This window comes from Cydia strobilella, chromosome 14, assembly GCF_947568885.1.
Source record: "Cydia strobilella chromosome 14, ilCydStro3.1, whole genome shotgun sequence".
NCBI lineage: Eukaryota > Metazoa > Arthropoda > Insecta > Lepidoptera > Tortricidae > Cydia > Cydia strobilella.
The window spans coordinates 16,995,037-17,016,402 of NC_086054.1; the positions used below are offsets into that span (position 1 = coordinate 16,995,037).

A 21,366-nucleotide genomic window follows, 5' to 3' on the forward strand; every position below is an offset into this window, starting at 1 on the left:
GAATAACTTTATTTAGGCCTGACTTTTATTTAAATTAAGGGGCCAACTGACTATCAGTCCGCCGGATAATATCGGCCTGTCAGTTAGAACAAAAGTTTTGTCAGTTCCGAACAACTGACAGGCCGATATCGTCCGGCGGACTGACAGTCAGTGGGCCCCTTTACGTAGTCCTGAGGTTTATTTTCAAAATTATAAAAATAATTTAGAAAAAACATTAGTATGATACTTAATAACGTAATGAAACCGAGGACGGCGAGGACCATAGTTGTAGTACTGGACTAGGTTTACTTGGGTGGTTTTACGATAAATTGTTTGTAATACCACAACAACAACAACAACAAGGCAAACAACAATAACAAGAGAAAGATTGAACTCTAGTTATTCGTTCAATATGCGGTAGCTGATGGCTTGGCTGTCAAAAGTTGTCGTTTGACAATCCAGCTACTACAAGATATATGGCGCCGTACTACGCCATCTATATTAGCTGTTAAACTCGGAGGCATTTTTTTCTCCCATTAATCATTTGATAAGATTGGAAGAGCAATGAATACCCATTTTGTTGTAAATTGTCGTACAAAATGACCCGATTTTAATGCCCTTGAGTGTATAATTAACGTTTTGCATCATTTTATCACCGTGGAGGAGCAAGAGGAAGTATAACACTGAAATGCAAAAATAACAAAAAATATTAAAAAAATTACAAAATGCTAAGTTATGATCAATAATCTTCGGAAGAATCAAATGCTATAGTTAAAACAAAAAATTTGAAACAGAATCAAGGGTAGGGTCTTGTACTTATTCTGAGACTAAAACGAGAATCGTCTTGATAATAGGCCATAAAAATATATATTTTACTCCTAAGTTTATGAATAAAATAAAATGTTGCTTAAAGCGATACCGGCTCTGAGACTCAGATGCAGTAGTTTTGTTTTTAATTTTGTAACCTTTAGTTATACAACAAAAGTTCAAAATAAACTGCCGAATACGAGTATAAAAGATGTTTGCAGAGGGTCTTAGGAGCTTATTCTAATCCTGTGGATTACTTAGTAAAAATTCGGCCTCACATAAAATCTCTCAAAAAAATACTTACGACTGACGAACACCCCTCTCCTATACACTGTAACAATATAAATATTTGAAATCTTACACAATTCAATCAAAATAGTAAAACAAGCAAGATGCACTGCACGTGTCAAGATCAAATTGAAATCCAAATTTATTTGATTGATAAAGTTTGAAAGTCGCTCCTACCATCGTCAACAGCAACACTGCTAGTGATAGTTCGTTACTTTTATTGCAAAGATATATGTAATAAGAATACATAAAAAATAGACACAACCGAATACAGAATCTCCTCCTTCTGGGTAAAGAAGTCGGTGAATAAGGTTCTCCGATAATCAGTTCAGTTTAGTGTTGTGGGCGGCCGCCTTGCCGAACTTAGAGATAAAAAAATAAAAGCATGTTACCTCCGCTCTGCAACGACTTCCGGAACACTGGAAATAAAATAATATTGCTTTAATAAACTAAATAGTGTGGGCCAGATCTACGGAAGTTATGTCAATCCTGATAATAATATAAACGTTTTACATAACAATAAAACGATTATTATGTGCCGAGAGAAAGCACAGCGTCGCATTATGAAGAAGCTATGTGTTAACTCACCTGTTGTCAGATCGTTTCATTCGATTTCTGAACGATTTTCGAGTTCCTGAACGAAACTGTCTGTCAAATGTCACCAGAAGGCGCGAATCGCGTCCTAACTTGTCAATGTGTACTTCACCAGGAAGAACCTTCCTGCGACGCTGTGCTTTCTCTCGGCACATAATAATCGTTTTATTGTTATGTAAAACGTTTATATTATGTGCCTTTGGAAAGCACAGCGTCGCATTATGAAGACGTGTTTGTTATCTGCTGGTGACAACTACACACGCAATGATGATTACTTGATTGGAATGAACACAAACAGATTAGAAAGTATACTCCTTTATATTGGACATACCATGGACATACAAAATAAACAAACTTAAAGCATCTCACCATATTTCATATGAGCATATTTCTCATAGGAACTAAAATTATTATTCCTATAACAGTTCTCATAGGAACTAAAATTATAACACTCATAACAGTCTTATTTCTCATAGAAATTAATTTACATGAGATCAAATCTATTCGATTCTCAATCGATTATGATAGTAAGTAGTCAACAATCAAACTAAATGCTAACAAAGTTCTCAAATAGATAAGTATTAAAATTATCGCGTTCCTGTGCCTTTGAAATCTCTCGGCAGTAGTGCTTGGTAAAAGTATTGTGGCTCTGCCAGTTACCTCTTTGTAGGATCTCTTCTATTGGGCGCTCCTCCAGCCAACCCAAAGATGCAACCGCCGAGCGGCAGCTGCCTGGTGGGGCATCTATGCCTGCATCTCGAAGTACTGAACACACCCCTCCTCCAATTAATGTCCGGGATGCCGGTCTGACTGCACCTCGAATGCTAATAAATAAACTACTGATGTTTTCACCTTTCCTCCTCTCCTGGCTCTTTTCCACATACCGACGGGTCCATGTCACTGGGCATATGCCCTCAGAAATGTGGCGTCTTAATTCCCATCCTGACTGTCGTCTTGGACCCCTGTCGGTCTTCGAACCAAATGAAGGCCAGAACTGAATAGCCTCTCCGAGGTCTTTATATTGAGTCTCTGATATCTTCAGCAGTGTGAGATCATGTATCCTGCGACCCAAAGCTAAAAGTAGTATGGTAGCTGTTCTTCGCGCAGCTTCAAATAAGGTGTCTTCAGCTGGAGTGTTACTGAGCCAATCTAACACTCGTCTGCAATCCCAAATTGGAGGCTTATGGGGAATTGGGTTTGAATTTTGAATAGCCTTCAAAGTAGTTTTGACTAAAAAACTAGAGAAGATCTCCGTAGCTTGACCACAATATGTGGAAATTGCTGATTTTTGTAGTAACATGGAATTGTAAGAGAGGACCTCCTCATGTAGGTTTTAGCTAAAAACCTAGCTACTTCCTCTGGCTTTGGTGTCCTACAGTCTACCTTATTTTCTGTGCACCATCTTTTCCATCTTCTAATGGCAGGTATATGTACTTATGGTCTTCTTCTTTTCACAAATGACGTGCTATCGCCAGATACTCCTGATACCCTCTCGGCTTTACGTTCTAAACATCCCCCAGCTCCTTCAGTACCACACTTGTTTGCCCCACCTACATCTGACCAGGCCTGCCTCCAAATCGAAGACAAAGACGTTATTGACGCCATATTTTCTTTCAAAAACGGTTCGGCGGCCGGCCTGGATGGGATCTCGCCCCAACATTTGAAGGATCTAATTTCTCATTCCGTGGGCGACGCAGGTGTGCAGCTTATCAGTTCCCTTACTAAATTAGTAAATTTTATGTTTTCAGGCAAAATTAACACTGAAATCCTCCCAATTCTATACGGTGCAAACCTGATCGCCCTAACCAAAAAGGACGGAGGGGTGAGACCCATTGCTGTGGGGTCTACTTTACGACGTCTGGCATCAAAAATTGCGGTTAGACACGTTAGATCAAAATTGCAGTCCCTTTTTGAACCAATACAGCTAGGTTTCGGCACGAAAGGTGGGTGCGAGGCAGCCGTCCATGCCCTAAGGACCTACCTTTCACTCAATGATTGCGAAATTGTAGTCAAAATTGACGTTAAAAATGCTTTTAATTCGGTTAGTAGGGACACTTTGCTGACAGAAGTAAAGGACAAAATTCCAGAGCTATACAATTACCTTTCCTTTTGCTATTCAAACTCATCTAAATTAATGTACAAGTCACATGAATTATCTTCTGAGGTTGGCTGTCAGCAGGGTGACCCTCTCGGGCCAGCAATTTTTAGTTTGGCTATAAATCCAATTATTAAAAATTTAAAATCAAAATTCAATGTCTGGTATTTAGATGACGAAACCCTAGGAGGCGACGTGAATACTGTGCTCTCAGATTTGTCTTTTATTAGGAGTAGTTTCGAAAATATTGGTTTAGAACTGAATTTCAGCAAATGTGAACTCTTTATTCAAAAATCTTCTTGTTCTTTGGCAGACTTACAACCCAAATTTGACGATCTGGCTCCTAATATCAAATCAGAGGACAAGTATTCTCTTTGCCTCCTGGGATCTCCTATATTCGAAGAATCTTTTCCCGGTTATATTTCTAACTCTATAACTAAATTCAAAAGTCACACGAATCGCTTACTCGAAATTAGCCCTCATTATGCTCTTGTGATTCTTAAATTTTGTCTTTTTGTCCCTAAATTTACATATGTGCTCCGCTGCTGTCCTTTTTGGAAACATCAAAATTTATTGTCGCCTTTAGATGATTTGATCAAAATTAGTTTAGAGACGATTCTAAACATTCAGCTAAGTGAACCTTCCTGGTCTCAAGCGTCCCTCCCTATTCGGTTTGGAGGTTTAGGAATTCGCAAAATTTCTAGTGTGGCTTCCCCAGCCTTTTTGGCGTCCACTCATAGCACGTCTGGTCTCATAGGAAATATTTTAAGGGCTTTGCCCACAAACTGTGAGATTGCGGGCTTTGGGGACGCCAAAAATGCTTTTAAAATTGCTTGCCCGGGAAAACAATTTCCAGACAACCCAAATTCACAAAGGAGTTGGGATAATGTTTACTGTGATTTAACTTACAATATTCTCCTAAACAACTGTACAGGTCCAGACCGCGCGAGGCTTTTGGCGGTCGGAGCCCGGGAAGCGGGTTACTGGCTACATGCCCATCCTTCGCCTAATACTGGTACTTTCTTGGATCCGACCTCCCTTAGACTGGCGACTGGTTTGCGACTCGGGGTTTCGGTGTGTACGCCACACATATGCTCTTGTGGCACGGACGTGGACCGACTGGGACACCATGGATTATCTTGTCAAAAAAGTGCCGGCCGTTTTTCAAGACATGCGTCGCTTAATGACATAATCCGTCGGTCTCTTGCCACCATCAATGTACCCGCTCTTCTTGAGCCGACTGGCATTATCAGAGATGATGGCAAGAGGCCCGATGGGATGTCCTTGGTTCCTTGGAGCTTGGGACGGATGTTGGTGTGGGATGCTACCTGCGTAGACACACTGGCACCGTCCCACCTCCAACGGACTAATGTAAAAGCGGGCGGAGCGGCGGAAAGCGCCGAAATTTTAAAACGTAATAAATATAAGAGCCTCGGTAGAGAGTATCATTTCGTTCCATTTGGAGTTGAAACTCTAGGTCCATGGGGTCCCAGCGCGCATAAGTTGTTTGCAGAAATCGCGAAGCGTCTGGTTGACGTAACTGGTGACCGAAGAGCTGGCGGCTTTCTCGCACAACGTATCAGCATTGCGATACAACGGGGAAATGCCGCCAGCATCCTTGGTACAATGCCTCAAGGGCCTATTTTAGATTTAAGCTAGTTATTAATTTCGTTTACGTAGTACCACTGTATATAACTTATGGTTGATTTTCTCCAACCTTTCTTAAGCAAATTGTTTTCTCCCTCAGTCCATGTTGCTATCTTCCGGCCCCACCCCCAACTTTCCAAATCTGCGGGCTTAGCATGGTAGCGTGACAAGGCCGTGATAGGGCGAAATCGTGATAGTTATCCACATCTGACAGCGGTAGATGACAGAATGACAGCGGTAGATGACAGAATGACAGCGGTAGATGACAGAATGACAGCGGTAGATGACAGAATGACAGCGGTAGACGACAGAATGACAGCGGTAGATGACAGAATGACAGCGGTAGATGACAGAATGACAGCGGTAGATGACAGGAGCTTGACAGACGACAATTTGCATAACATAGTCGTTGCCGTCGGTGGATAATTTGACACATTGTCCCATTTTGACAGTTCAACTTCGTTAATTCTATCTACGTGCTTCTTAGGTGACGATAAGCCTTGTCGTGAAAGCAAAATTATTGAATAAACCAATTTTAAGGTATAAATTACGGGTAAATATCAGTTTTTCTGTGATATTGAGTTATTAGTTACAATGTTCCGCTGTATATATATTGTCAATGTTTTCTTTGCAGGAAAGTCAAATTTTATTATTCCTACTCGCGGATGCTGTTAAAGAAAAAGAGCGTCTAAAAATCTCGTGCATAGCTTTATCAAGACACTCTTACAACCCGTCTGATATGCCAGACGAAGAATTTCGGGCATTTCGCATATTTACAGTTATGTGCCGAACTTAACGCCGAGCCTCAAAAGTCAAAACGGTGATGGATTACTAAAACACCTAAAGGTAAAGCTATAAAATTGCAGTGTTTCTCGTAATTTGTCTGATAAATGAAACAACTCTTGAGGCTTGTAGGACATATATTCGCGACTGGCACATGACACATGACATATCTGGGTCTACCCTCTAATATACCTACATATCACCTCACCACTTAATTTAGGTCACACTTACCTAATACACAACCACTTATGCTAATACATCTTACTACTAAGTCGGCACTAACACATAAATCACACTAAGAAGCTAAGAAGTTTAAGGTGCTTATTTATTAAGTGAATCATACATGTTTAACATTACTTGTATCCTACTATAATGATCACCAGGTACCTAACTATTCGGACAACTAAAGTGACTTTAAGTAATTACATATTATACATTGTATATGTACTAATCAAATTCAAACCCATAACGTTTTACCGTAGGCCTGTCACGTTTGGGTCTATTCTCACATAATTCCGGTGGTTCAGGGCTTGGTTCTGGCTGAGGAGCATTTCTAGCCACAAGACCTTCACCGACGGAAGCTGAGGGTTCAACCCGAACTTGAGATTCGTTTTGAACCGAAGGCTCATTTATTGTTGAGCTGGTGGATGCTGGAACTGGCTCTGGTCTCTTACTATCCACTTTGTTTGGGGTTGTTGCTCTGTTTTCACTCTTATCAATTTGATTACCCGTGTTTATTGAACCCGTTGTACAATCACCTCCTCCCGTTGCCAAGGATACCCTAGACCGCCGTTGTTTTAATTGGTCAATGTGCCGGTGACCCTCATTACCAAAACTGTCTCTAACTCTGTAATTGGTTGACCCAACACGCTGAACAATTTGACCCGGCGCCCAGTCCCCTAAACCATTACGACTATAGTCTTTTATGTAGACCTCTTCCCCCGAACTAAACTCTCGACACGTACCTCCCGCTGCCGCTACTTGCGATTGCTGTTTTTGTTCCACCCTTTTCGACCTATCGGGTTTAATAGCATCGAGACGCGTCCGTAACGACCTATTTTGTAAAACCATAGCGGGGCTCTCGCCGGTAGTGGTATGTTCCGTCGTTCTATACAACAACAGAAACCTATCGAGAGCCGTTTCAACGTCAACTCCGTCGCTCAAGGCCTTTTTAATTACATTTTTACAAATACGCACTGCAACCTCTGCAGCACCATTAGAAGATGGGTGGTAAGGCGCTGTTAAGCATTGTTCAATGTGATTCGACCTTAAAAACGACTTAAACGATTCACTCGTGAAAGGTGGTCCATTGTCAGAAACAAATTGGGTAGGTAATCCAAATTGTGAGAAAAGACGGCGACATTTGCCAATTACATCGGACGCGGTCGCGGTTTTCATTTTAAATATTTCTATCCATTTCGAAGTGGAGTCGACAATAATAAAAAACTTCATACCCGCAAATGGCCCCAAAAAATCAGCATGGAGCCGAGACCATGGTCTGACACAAAAGGGCCACGGGCGCGGGGCGTGCGCCGGCGGCGCAGTGGCGTGCGCGGCACACGTCGCGCACGCGCGGCACAGACTTTCTATGGCCTCGTCGATGCCGGCCCACCATACATAACTACGCGCTAAGCTCTTCATTTTAACCATACCCATATGTGTTTCGTGCAGCTCCTTCAATACGCGTTCTCTGCATTTTTCGGGAACTATCACACGATGCCCCCACATTAGACACCCTAATTCAAGATAAATCTCCGCGCGCCTATTGAAATACGGTTGCAGTTGACGCATTTCATTTTCAACCGGCCAACCATCTCGAACAAAACTTACTACTCTGCTCAATATTGCATCTTTACCGGTTTCGCTTTTGAGAATGTTATAATCTAATAAAAACGCGTCGCGAGCAAAATGCAGGTAAGTCTGTTCGGGATCTAGCTTCTTGTAAAAGGGTAACGGTAACCGCGACAGCCCGTCCGCTCCGTTGTCATTCGTACGCACGTATTCGATATCATAATTATACGCTGATAGAATTATGGCCCATCTTTGCAACCTACTTGCAGCCATAGACGGAACGCCCACCTTTGGGCCAAAAATAGACACTAAGGGTTTGTGATCAGTGCGCAGCAAGAAGCGCCTACCATATAGATATTGGTGGAATTTTTTAACTGCAAAAATGATAGCAAGTGCTTCTCGCTGTATCTGGCTATACTGGCGTTCGGCCGGGGACAGCGCACGGGATGCATATGCGACCGGGCGCTCCCCGCCCGCGCGCCCCTCGCCCCCGCCGCCGCCGCCGCCGCCGATGCGCTGGGGTTGCGATAACACACAGCCAATACCTACTGATGACGCATCACAAGTTAAAATCAGCTGATCATCCTGATCGTAATGTCTCAATACCTCCGCCCCCGTGAGCAAATCTTTAACATATTTAAACGCCGTTTTACATTTATACGACCATTTCCATGGCGTTTCTTTTTTTAATAAATTGTGCAAAGGCGATAAAATCGTGCTTAAATTCCGCACAAACCTTCCATAAAAATTAACTAGCCCTATAAAGGATCGTAATTCCGTTACATTGTTTGGTTCTGGTATTTCTTGTATTGCCCTTATCTTTTCCGGGTCTGTCCGAATTCCACCTTTGTCAACAATATGACCCAAGTACGACACTGAATCAGCAAAAAAAACACACTTGTCTTTGTTTAGTTTTAATCCGTTAGCATTTAAGGTTTTAAACACTGAAGTTAAGGACTCCAAATGAGATTTTCTGTCCTTTCCCGTTATTAACAAGTCGTCACAAAATACGGACACATTGGGTATATCCCTCATTAAATTTATCATAATCCTTTGAAAAATCCCCGGGCTAGACGATAGACCAAAAACCAAACGATTGTAGCGGAAAAGACCACGATGAGTATTTACCACTGTAAACAATTTTGAACTTTCGTCAAGCTCAATTTGGTTGTAAGCGGACGACAGATCAATTTTTGTAAAATATTCACCCCCACTGAGCCCCGCAAATAAGTCGTCAACCTTTGGCAATGGGTACCTATCCACCAATAAAACAGGGTTAAGAGTAATCTTAAAATCGGCACACACTCTTATTTTACCGTTAGGTTTGGCAACGGGCACTAATGGCGTGGCCCATTCTGAAAATTCAACGGGCTCAATAATACCAGATTTCAGCATAGCGTCCAGTTCAGCATCCACCTGGCCGCGCAGTGAATAGGGCAGCGGACGCGCACGGCAGTACACGGGCACGGCGCCCTCGCGCACGCGCAGTGTTGCCCGGCCGCCCGTGTACCGGCCCAGCGCTCCGTCGAACAACTTACAATATCTGTCAACAAGCGCACAAATATCTAAATCAATTTCCGTTTGCTTGACCTCAGGTACAGACTGGTTTACATTTACGCTACACTTTCTGATCGCAGGCGTTTTAATTGACAATTCGGCAAGCCATTGACGGCCGACTATTGGTGTTGTACCATTGTTTATTACATACAAATCTAGCATTTTATTGATGTTGTTATACGCAACATTTGTACGCAATATACCTAAAGGTTTAATAACACTTTTATCATAAAATCTAAGTGAGATTGCACACGATTGTAAGGGTAAATGACTAAAAAGTTTTTTATAAGTGTCCCCGCTTATACATGAACACGCACTCCCCGTGTCCACTTCCATAGGTACTACTTTACTATTTATAGTAATAAGAACGCTCACCGCAGGATAATTCTTTAAGGACATCTGGTACATTGGCTCCTCCTCGGAAGACACGTCCTCTTCCTCCTCGGCCTCAGCCTCAGCAGACGATTCTGAGACAAAATGAGTCGCTTGTCCTTTGCGCCCCTGCCCCCGCGATCCAGAACGGCCGCGGCCGCGGCTACCGAAACTCCTCACAGGCCCCGCTTCCCGCGCCGGCTGCAGACGAGGACATACCCTTCGCAAATGCCCAATAGCCTTGCACCCACTGCACTGGTATGACGTAAACTTGCAGCCCTTAGCAACATGATCGTAACCGCCGCATGCCGTGCACCGCTCCGCGCCCCGCGAGTTGCCCGCGTAGACGGCATTCAGCCCCTCTTGCGATTTTACCTGGCCACTGTTTCCGCTGCCCTCAACCAATGCAGCATCTTTCTCCGCGGTTTCTAAAGCGGTCGCGAGTGTCACCGCCCTCGTGTAGGAAAGTTTCTGCTCCGCGAAGAGCCTTTGCCGAATGACGTCACTTGTGATTCCACACACTAGCTGGTCGCGCAAGTTGTCCTCCAATGCCTCAGCAAAATCACAGTACCTAGACAATCGCTTGAGCTCGGCCACGTATCGTGCCACGTTCTCGCCCGCCTGCTGGCGCCGTTGCCGGAACCGATACCGTTCCGCCATTATGGATGGTTTAGGCTGTAAATGATTCCCCATGATTTCCACCACTTCATCAAAACTATAATCCGAAACGCTCTTAGGACTAGTAAGGTTCACCATAAGTTCGTATGTTCGATCACCCACTAGTGAAATTAAAGTTGGTAGATGAAGTTCCTTCTTTATGTCATTTGCCGTAAGGTACATTTTCACTCGATCACAATACGATAGCCAGTTACCGTTAACCACGTCGAATTCTTTAATCTTGCCAATCGACATTGTCTCGCACTTTCCTTGATAACTACACTGTCACTAAGTTATTTACGCGTATTAGAATAGTTATTTGTAACTTTTATCCATTCGTCGCCATTAATTTGTCTGATAAATGAAACAACTCTTGAGGCTTGTAGGACATATATTCGCGACTGGCACATGACACATGACATATCTGGGTCTACCCTCTAATATACCTACATATCAGTTTACATGTCTGTCAAACAAACGTCTCGATAACAATGCTCCTAAACTCTTAAATACTACCTCACATTATAAATGTAAAAGTTAGTATGATAAGATATCTGTTGCACAATCTCTTACTTATGCTATTAACCTAGGTTAGGTTACATTACTAAGCTACTTTTTACCTCAACATTCAAATCCTAACCTAAGGGGGAAAATCTACTTGAAAAACTTACATCTAGGTAGATACTTTTTTGTTTTAGGTTCTAACAGGTGTAATAACACCTGCTAGCTGATGGCAACTAGTCCATTGGTCAGACTACTGTGAGCCAGTAGCTATTGAAGCAATTTGTAATAGCTGTAAATAGAAGGTAGGTTCTTTTGAGTACCGAATTAAGTACTAGACATAAAAAAAACTGTAACGCTCCACTAGGTCTGTCTTAGTAGGTAACTTTTACTCTTTTGAATAAGTATGAGTGTGGCTGTATTGTGCAATGAGATAGGTACCTATTATTTGATAGTTAGGTACCTCTGAGATACATAATCTGGGAATGCAATATTAGGTTTAAATAAGGCACCCAGTTCTAATCTAATCTGCGCCTTGTTTACAGACATAAATACAAATGATTGTTCCTGGCGATTAGTTAGTATATCTTGGGTGCAAATATACTGTTCTCATGTGAAAATATTTCCTCCGTTGCTGCCACATGAACCTACTTTTACTTATTTCCTTCTATTTCTTCCAGAAAACTTCTCTTGGATCAAGGGAGAAATTAAGGAAGGCGCTCCTCAAGGACTTCCTAAGCATCATGCACAAAACCGGCTGTTACTAAGAGTGTGCGCTTGCGAGTTGCTAGCGAGCTTAATAAATACATACTTATGTCGCCTATGTTTTACTATCACACGAATACCTACCTAAACTATTTACCTATGTTTCTATACAAGTAGAGACTAGTAAACATTCAAGACGGACAATCTTCATACAAAACAGCATTCCCCGCAACTTTAATGGACTCGACATAGGTGAATAGGTTTCGCTTATTCCTATTTTTTATTTTAGCTTTATACGTAATAAATCTGTCACTGTTAGGTACTTAGTACCTCTATTATAGCTGACTCATAGCGCGGTCCTGATACTTTAGCACTGAATTATCTCTGTTAGTGCTGAGACAAAACAAGCCTCTATAACTGAAATAACCTCAAGTCTCATCTCTATAAATGGAACCCTCTGTAAATGAGACAGAAATTTACTTATACCTGGCTGAGACCCTGGGTAGGTGGAATAATAATAATAAAATTCTTTATTGTGCACTACAAAGAAAAATAGATGTTACAAACAAAGACAGGACATAATGTTTTAATGTTTATTTGGGCACAAATTGTACATGTTTCTTATAACTAGTTTCTTATAAGTGAGAAATATTGCCCCCCCTTGATGAGATGAGTATAGGCTAAAGGTGTGGCGCCATCTATTCGAGTATAACTTTTTCTTGCTTTCCGAGGCACATTTTTTCCTTACACTATTTATCTTGCTTATACGGAGTTACATAATTATGTCTTTGCTATAAGTAACTTAAATTCCATTTACAACAATGACAATTCTCGCGGCGTTGTCAGTTTTCTATGTTTACTAATGTAAACTCTGATACAGATATGTAACAATGTCGGATTGTCGGCTCTGTGCTGCTGGAGAGAATATTATAAATGAGTAAATAATACAACCATTGCCAAGAAAATAAACGAAGTTTATTTACACAAACCTATTAAGTAAATGTAGATAGATAGACAAATCATTTATTCTTTTGCCACAATACACATGTAGCTGCTGCGCACATCTCCGCGATGGATTGTCTGCGCGGTTTTAAAAAAGTCTGCGCACCTTGTCAATCTTGTCTGAGAATAATAAAACTGAATATCAACGAATTTTCATATTTTATTTACGGGCCTTAAAGTGGTGACCCCGCATTCAGAGCAGCACCCAGCCTTCTAAAAACATGACTAATGAAAGCGAAACGACCGATAAGTTCGAACCTGCAGTTTCGAACCCGATTTTAGAGCTCTCAGGTATCGCGACCAACATTCGTATTCCACCAATATGGCGCGACCAAATAAGACTTTGGTTCGTGCAATCAGCTACAGGGCTCCCCCTCAAGCGAAGCGTACTGGTAACCTGATGGATCGACCTGATCGAGTACACTTTGCCGGAGGTTCATTGACAGGTTCATGAAGATCTAATGTGTAGGCAGGCTTTAAGCGGTCAATGGATACTGCGACAGCCCGCCCTGGCAATTGAATTGTGAAAACTTTATCACTACGCTTCAATACTGGATAGGGCCCTTTATATGGAGCTTGTAGCGGTTTGCGCACTGCATCTTCTCGCAGGAAAACATTTTCGCAATTTTTCAAATCAGGATGCACAAATATCCTTCTACTGCTGGAGTGCACCTTTTGCGTAGGCTTGAGATCGTTTATGATTTGCCGAAGTTGTTCGACGTAATTAAAATTTATGACAGGATTTACAGAAATGGATGATGAAATAAAATCTCAGGTATCGCGACCAACATTCGTATTCCACCAATATGGCGCGACCAAATAAGACTTTGGTTCGTGCAATTTGAATCAATCATAGCCCCCCTCAAGAAAGGCGACCAGGCAATGTACGAACTCGCAATAGCAAAACTAGAACGTCAGGATTTGGACGAAGTAAGCGATATTTTACTAAAACCACCTGAAACTAAAAAGTACGAAACTTTGAAAACCCGATTGATTACCGTCTACGAGGAGTCGAAAGAACGTAGTCTGCAACGTCTTTTATCCGAAATGGAGCTCGGTGATTTAAGGCCATCCCAGTTACTGCGTCGGATGAAAACACTCGCCGGTAGTAACATCTCCGAAACAGCTCTCCGTATCCTGTGGTCCAATCATCTGCCTCTGTCCGTTCGATCCATCGTCGCCTCGAGCGATACTATTATGAAAGATATAAATTTAAACGACATAGCACTGATGGCAGACAAAATTTTAGAACAAACACGTAAAGAAATATCAGCAATTTTGTCACAGCCGTCTACTTCTACGTCTACCAGCGATGCTCCTCCGCCGCAGAAAACGCTAGAAGACAAGCTGGACTATCTCGTTCGTGAAGTAGCCGAGATCAAGATTCAACAGAAACAGTACCGCCGAAACACATATTCATCTCCGCAATTCAACGCTTCGCGATTTAATCGTCCGTATTCTCGCACGCGCACCAATTTTCAAAACCTCCAACTTTCCTCGAGCGACATTTGTTTTTACCACCGACGTTTTGGCGACTCGGCGTATAAGTGCACCATCCCTTGCAATTTTAAGAAAAACAATAATAAGGAAAACTAGTACCTGCGTTAGCTGAGGCGGAAACTAGCGCATGGGATAATTCACACCGCCTGTTCGTTACGGATCATGACACGAAAATTAAATTCCTTATTGACACTGGCGCAAATATATCTGTCATTCCAAAGCCTAGAGGATTCCGTGGCCAAGCAACCTCCTTCAATCTTTATGCAGCGAACAGAAGCGTAATACCCACTTTCGGTGAGAAGATATTGGATCTAGATTTTAATTTAAAACGTTCATTCAGGTGGAAGTTCATTATCGCAGCAGTCAGTAAACCAATCATCGGTGCTGATTTCTTAAAGTACCACCAATTGCTTGTCGATCTTCACGGACGATGTCTGATTGACAAGAAAACCAACCTTGCTGTCAGAACTCCAATTTGTAAGACCTCGCAGCCGACGATCTGCAGCATTGATCTTGAACAAAAATATCATCACATTCTCAGTGAATTTCCCGATATTGTAAGGCCATCCTCAATGAAAAGCGCTCCCAAACACAACGTCGAGCACTACATCGAGACCACTGGAGCTCCGGTACATGCACGTCCACGACCGCTACCGCCATCTGCGCACATCTCCGCGATGGATTGTCTGCGCGGTTTTAAAAAAGTCTGCGCACCTTGTCAATCTTGTCTGAGAATAATAAAACTGAATATCAACGAATTTTCATATTTTATTTACGGGCCTTAAACACACATATAAAAGAAACAAAAGAAAAATATAAAAACAAAACAAAAAAACTGTGCCCTTACAGGGTCTGTATTCTTGTAATTTGTAATACTATGAGCAATAAATATGTTTGAGTTTGAAAAGGGTTCCAAATTATTGTTATAATTATTAGCTTCTTGACATATTATAAAAATGTTAAATTAAATTAGATATGCAGGCATTATGATTGGTACAAGCAATAGATTATAATATAAGTATAAGTAGGTAACAAAGATAGATATAACTCCGTAATAGATGAATACAGTCTAAGGAAAAAAAGTGCTTCGAAAATCAAGAAAATTTGATTCTCGTTCAGAGGGCGCTACTAGCTTTGGCCTACTGTCGTATAGATGGCGTTGACGGTTTCGTTTGTCATTAAAACAATTTTAACGCATATCAGTGAAAGAACATGGGTCAAAATCATAAAAATAATTAATGCAAATAAAAAAAATCATTTATCTATATCTAAATACATTTTATCGTATTTTTATAATTCTTCATTTTTAGTTTTAAAGTGTGTCGACAGATGGCAGTGAATTTACTGGGGTTACAAAATTTAATATGACAGTACCGCTCTAGTATAAGTTACTCTATGCTAATACTTATCAAGACAATTCTAACAAATCCAGACACAAATTCGGTTGCGTTATTTTATCTCCTTCTATGACCTCCTATATGACCACTTCCTGCGTCCATCATCAGATATTCGATGGTACTGCAGGGAAAAGGTACCCCACGTTCATGCAAATTTAAATTTGTATGCAGGGGGTGCCTTTTCTCTGCAGCTGACTGTACCATAATATTGCGTTATCACCCAACTTATATAATGTATTATGTTATCACCCAACTTAAAGAGTGTATGTGAAGTTTTAGCTCAATCGAATACAGGGAAGTGTGGTCTAATTTATCTTGCAGGACTTGATACATACATTGCAACGTTGCAACTTAAGTTTGTAAAAAAAAATCCTTTACACTGTAATAGATTCACCTACATATGTTTTACAAATAAACACTGACTATTGACTATTCGAAATGCATGGACATGTCACTTGCTGAGAGGTTTGTTCCAGGCGGAATGTAAGAACTTTTCTTCTTTCGTTCGATAGCTAAATTTTATGACTATCCCTTTTCTAAATAAGTCTACCATGTCCTCGATAATTTGAGTGTCCTCTAATATGTTATGACTGAAACAGAAACAAAATAGATTAGATGAGGTCATGAGTTGTATAGTGGTGCAGGCTAGTATGGCGGTTCATTGGCAAATTATGAGAAAATAATTCTCTTTTAGAAAGCTCTCGTTTTTAAGTCAGGGGGATTTTTTTGTTTCTCAGTATTCAGCAACATCTACCTGTAAGAAATGATCTTAACACACACACACACACACACACACACACACACAATGTGCTAATACCCATACTTAACTTTTTTTTTAAGCAGAAACATATGCGAGCGTTACTCCAGATTTTTAAATTAAAGGAAAAATGGAATAATTTACACCTCCGGCAGGACTCGAACCTGCGACCATTGGAACATCGCTCCAATCGCTTCTGCCAACTGAGCCACGGAGCCCTACATAATTTATGGCACAAAGTGTGGTGGTCTTTTTTGTCAATAAACTTGGATTCTTGCATACAAAACCAGGTTCTAGAATATAGGTACAGACAGGGTAAGAAAAAAATGTTTTTGAAGTTTTGAGTGAGGTCGACGGGTTTCAAAGTTTTTAATATTTGTTAGAATCCTTATGCACTTTTTCTATAGTGTGAGTTAATGTATGAATAATTACGTAGTTTTTAACAAGCAGAAACGTCTGCGATCGATGCTATTAAGCTTAGAATAAATTTAAAAGTGGAAAAATTACTGCCTTGGGTGAGACTTGAACTCACGGCCTCTGGATCTATACTCCAGCGCTCTGCCAATTGAGCCACCAAGACCTCATCCATAGTCAGCAAATCTTCCCACTATATGGGTCTAGGGGACCCAAGCGATATCTACCGTAAGAGTGTTACACTTCTTAAACGGCCACCGGAGTTCCAAGTAATATTGGAAGTTCACGTTCAGTTAGTGATAGTTTAACAAACTTACATACATACATATAATCACGCCTATTTCCCGGAGGGGTAGGCAGAGACCACGGATTTCCACTTGTTACGATCCTGACATACCTCTTTCGCTACCTTCACTTTCATAACGTTCCTCATACACGCTCGCCGGTTTAGGGTGCTCTACCTGGCCTTTCTTCAGGATATCCCCGATCTGATCAGAAAAAGTCCGCCGAGGTCTGCCCCTTCCCAACTCCCGTTTCTACCTCTCCCTTATACACTCTCTTTGTTAGCCTTTTTCCACTCACTTTCCACGTGTCTAAACAGGGAGTATATATATATATATATATTTCGCTAGCATTTTCTTCTGCGCCTAAGCATCGTCATCGACTGAAAAACAAATTCATGATAAAGTCAGTTATTGATTATTGGTCAAACAATCTACACGAACTATAACTTTTTCTATAAATAAATTATTGTTCTTTAGAGAAACTTACATTATCGGTGGCATTTTCTTTAGTTTTCACATCAAATCAGTATATATTTTTTTCTAGTCAGTTTGTATTTTCTTCAGACGCGCACGCGTGCTTGTCAATGTCAATATTGTCAATTGTCAAAACGTTAAGCCCGCTACAGACTACGCGGTGCGAAGCCGCGAACGCGAGCGTGAGTCGATTTCGCTTTAGATTAACTTGCGTTCGCGGCTTCGCGCCGCGATTCGCGCTCGAGTGTGCTTTAAGTTGAGAGAACACAATTATCCGTGCATGTTAGGCCCCACCCATTCGCACGAGAGCTTATAGAAAGAGATATCGCTTTCTCGCTCTTACTTATGGGTGCGTCCCACACGCAACGCTTTTTAAGCTCTCGTGCGTATGGGGCCTTATAGTTGGTCAAGCAAATCTTATCAGTAAATAAGAACAAAAAAAACTAGACTCATCCTTTTCTTTTGGGTGCTAGTACTAGTGTAAGACAAAGATAGTATGATTCTCTCTCTTGTTTGAAATGTCTATGTTTGAAATGAGACGGTCCTTTAGCCCCATAGACCTACGAGTAGCATTACATAGATGCGGCCTACCGCGTGCGTCCGTAAGGGATAGACATAGATGACGTCATAAACGTGGGGATACCATATTGGTAAAAATTACGTTGGGGCGATTACCCTGGAGGCAAAGTTTGACGGTATTAAAATTGTTGAATAAAATGTCAATGGGCCGTTCTATTTAGGCGTATGAACAATGAAATACCTCCTATAATTCACGCAGGTGGTACAAAACTAAACATGTTTAGTAAATAAAACGTAAAATAAAATGTATTATGAGTTAAAATTTTATGAAATCACAAATCACAATCACATTATTCACACCAATTAATGTACACCACATTTAATCTTCACAACATTTGTTTATTTTATTTTTTAGAATTAGAAATACGAAAAAACTTCGAGGTCAAAATTACCCATAAAATTATGATATTTTCATCTGGTATCCCTAACATGATTGTTATGCAGCTAAATTAAGAAGAAGATTAAAAACGGCTGACCTCAGACTCGTCTGAGTAGCTGACAGATTACCACAAACAACCTACGTAATTTGGGCGGATAATTTTACAAATAATGTTTTTTAATTTGCGTAAATAATTGTGATATTTTTATTGAAATCGTTTGATTCTACATTGCTTTGAGTGTAACGTAATTTTACGATGTTATTCTCACATATTGCGTTAAGAGGAAGGTGTAAAATACCGTACTTACGTGTGAAAGGTTATGTTCTCATATTTTTGCTCAGAGCGGCTATGACAGCCCATTACAGAACAATTCACCATTATTTTATCAATTCAAAACCCTAACCATCACTATGTTTTATAAGAGAAAGCACAATTTCATAGAAAACAACAATAATTAAACAAGCAACGAACAAGCATGACATGTCACGTACTTATTTGTTTGCCACAATTTCGGTTGTGGCAGCGGAGGAAAAGTGAAACTATGACAAAGACAAAAAGTAATATATTGCTCTCTGTCACTACTACTTAAAGATACATAAGACTATCCCGTTCGGTCATTTCGCCCCACCCCTCATGACCGATCCATGTTATACTAGATTCATGTTTAGCCCGCTCCAGACTACGCGGCGCGAAGCCGCGAACGCAAGTGTGGATTCGATTTCGCTGATTAGCGAACTAGACTCCAAACTCGCGTTCGCGGCTTCGCGCCGCGATTCGCGCATGAGTGTGGAGGGAACTTTTGACAAACTATATAATGCAAGTCAATTTGTATAAAGCTGCCACTCAACTGTCACTCATTTAAACTCTTTTCAATTTGGAAGTGTAGTAATAAAACTAACTATTCGTGTTCAATCTTTGTCCGACACACGTCCGAAATTTAAATAAGGCCAGCCATTGACATAAACTCTAGGCATAGATAATCGTGGTCACTTTCGAATGATTGTCGATAACTTTTTTCATTACCGACGTGATATTGTTATCGTAGTCATGTATGAATGAATGAATGTTTTTCATGGAAATATGGGACACTTGGCAACACTGGCGCACGTGTGCGGCAGTCTGTAAGGTTCGCACCGTTTTGACGTATTTGCCTTTACAGGTCGTAACACACCGTCGCACCGCACCAAGGTCATTGTGCGACGCATCCATAAGTAAGAGCGAGAAAGCGATATCTCTTTCTCGCTCTTACTTATGGGGGCGTCGCACAATGACCTTGGTGCAGTTCTAGGAATAGGTAGTACTGGCGTGGGCTTCCATACTATCGCACCGAACCGTCAAAACGGTGCGATCCTACCTTACAGACTGCCGCACACGTGCGCCAGTGTTGCCAAGTGTCCCATATTTCCATGAAAAAAAAAGAAAAACATGGAAATATGGGACACTGTTTGTGTCCCTATTCCTAAGGGCCCTCCACACTCGTGCGCGAATCGCGGCGCGAAGCCGCGAACGCGAATGTGGAGTCGATTTCGCTGAATAGCGAACTAGACTCCACACTCGCGTTCGCGGCTTCGCGCCGTGATTTGCGCATGAGCGTAAAGGACCCTCTAGAATTGCTCCAAGGTCACGGTGCGGTACGATGGTGTGTTATGGCCTATAATTTCGAAGTGTAATAATAAATCTAGCTATTCGCGTTCAAACTTCATCTGACACATGTCCGACAATTGAATAAGGCCACCTATTGAATGGATCTTTCAAAAACTCTAGGCATAGACAATCGTGGTCACTAACGAATGATTGTCGATTAGAGACTTCCGGTTCTAACGCCATCTTGATAGTAGCCTCGTGATTAATTCCTTTGTTTTTTGCTCATTAATATTGTTTAAAGTGTAATATCGATAGCTTTATTATACAATAATCTAATGTGGTAGTGTGCAGTGAATGGAGAATTAATCTCAAAGCGTGTTTAACTACCATTTTGGAGTCAACGGCCGGTAGTCTACGTGCTTCTCGTAAAATCCAGCTATCGGTTTTACGAGACAACTACAACAACCACCGAACAGCGTCGTGCTTAGAGCATTTATTTTGTTCCTACCCTTTTACGTGACATTGGCTACGGGCAACACCGCCCTCAAGTCCATCAAGAAAAGGAAAAAAAAAGATTGTCGATTACTTGCATTATCGACGGGATATTGTTATCGTAGCCCGGTACCATGCTCGCAAAATGACAGTTTTTTACGATAACGTTAGAAGACAGCAGTCCTATCACGCGCAATATGATAATAACCATTTCACGCGCAATATGACAATAACCGTGCTAAGCCCGCTGAAGCGCCAGCTTCTCTACCATTGGTGGGGTTCGGCCTGTTGTCAGATCTATCAGTACCTCCTGTAATCTCTGTATCTTGAGAGGGTCCTCTGTCCCTCGTGACTGCAGCTCCGCTCTCCAGAATCGTTGACTCCAATTTGGTGTTACCAACAAAAATGTGCCCCGAGCACTGTTTAAGTGCGCCAACACTCGTGGTATCAAATTTAGCAGAGGGAAAAGCCATGCAAGATTGTAGGCCCATTTCTGACTGAAAGCGTCTATAAAACTTGCTCCACGATCTGCTGGGTCTATGCTGGCGTATCTTGCGACGACTGCCGATCTTTTTGACGCGAATAGATCGATATTGGGCTTCCTCCACATAGTTCATACTTTATAGGTACAAAGACAGCGGTGATATTGATCACATTTATGACCACACCATTAGGACTGTCACAACCTGCCCCATGAATGGCCCCACTACCACTGAGAGGGTAAGTA

General features: G+C 41.4%; 1 protein-coding gene and 1 non-coding gene across 2 annotated transcripts in view; one reads left to right on the top strand and one right to left on the bottom strand.

Moving 5' to 3' along the window:
* The window catches only part of LOC134747320 (RNA-binding protein 28), a 384,741-nt gene that overhangs the window by 250,746 nt on the left and 112,629 nt on the right, over positions 1-21,366 (top strand). The gene's annotated exons all lie outside the window — the stretch shown is intronic.
* On the bottom strand, positions 16,940-17,012 carry Trnay-aua (transfer RNA tyrosine (anticodon AUA)). The gene has a single exon. It is a non-coding gene; the product is annotated as a tRNA-Tyr (tRNA).